This window comes from Hipposideros armiger, unplaced genomic scaffold (assembly GCF_001890085.2).
Source record: "Hipposideros armiger isolate ML-2016 unplaced genomic scaffold, ASM189008v1 scaffold_1737, whole genome shotgun sequence".
Classification (NCBI taxonomy): Eukaryota; Metazoa; Chordata; class Mammalia; order Chiroptera; family Hipposideridae; genus Hipposideros; species Hipposideros armiger.
In genome coordinates this window covers 3,429-4,749 of record NW_017733087.1, presented here as the reverse complement: position 1 = coordinate 4,749, position 1,321 = coordinate 3,429, and positions in this window count along the sequence as shown.

Genomic DNA, 1,321 nt, shown 5'->3' with positions numbered 1-1,321 from the left:
TTTCACTATTTCAGGCAATAGTTTCAGAGCTATAAATCTACACTAAATGTGAAAAGAAGAAAACTTGTGGTCACCACTGGCAGAAACCAGGTGCATTATTAGAAATGTGGTTGATTCAAACAGGATATGAAGAGACAGAAAGTGTAATGATTATTAAGGAAGAAGGGCAATAGCTGGGTTGTCTTTCTATATTAACATATAGCTAGTTAAGCTAAATGTGTAGAAACTTTCAGTCATGGGTTCCTGTATGACAGTATAGACCTATCCCCATTGCTGTTGTAGAGAATATCAAAATAAGACTTAGTCATGAATCTAGAATCTTTTTACTCAAGGAAATTTTAACAGGGATCTAAATATCCTTTTCCTGTACTAGGCTTAAGTCAAAGATATCTGAATTTGTCCCCACATTAAATATTGGGAAAAAAGGTGAAATTTCTCAAAGGCAAATAAAATGTAACTTTACTTCTTTACTTTAATAAAATGTAACCAGATAGGTTACATATGTCATCCCCAAACCTGAGAAAGCTGTAGGTCTGTGATCAATATTTATGAATTCAAAACCCAGTGCATTGTTCCTATAAAAGAATGAGAAGGTAATTTAGCTTATACAAATATAAAAGCATGGTCAGCCATTTAAAGAAATTCAACAGCCAGAATTATTTAATTCCAACTGTAAATATCTACATCACTAATATTGCTCCTCAATTTGTGGTCAACTGTCTTCTGAACAAATGAAAAGTAAAATGGGGCTTATTGGGCATGAGTTGTGGGGGGAACCGATATTATTGGAAATTGGACCAAATCATTTAAGTGATTATTTTGTTAAGGTCAAGGCTTTGATTTTATGTAAATGAAAAAAAGTTGATATAGCCTTAGTCTTAGAAATCAGCCTTTCTCCCTAACATTGGATTTTAAATTACTGAATTTGTCATAAAAGTAAATATATGGGTTAAACCCTGAGATTTTAATCTATCCTAGGTATTGGGAAAATAAAATACCCACATTCTTCATAGCATTTGTCTTGATACAGATCATACACAGTGTTTTAAAATATATATTATAAAGATTATTAAATGTGTGATTAGCAATAATAATGGCTTAAAGTGGCTTTTTGATTTTGATTTTTTTCTAATATATAATTTATCACCATGACATAATCTACTTGAATAGAAAGGGAAAATTCTGGAATATTTAAGCAACATTAAAACCCTCTTTTTTTTAATCCCTACTTGGGATTGCTTTAGTTAGCTTTTCGTAGCTTATGCAGTATAAAGACCATCTCCAATGCTTACATCACCAATTATTTACTTTTTGCTCATTT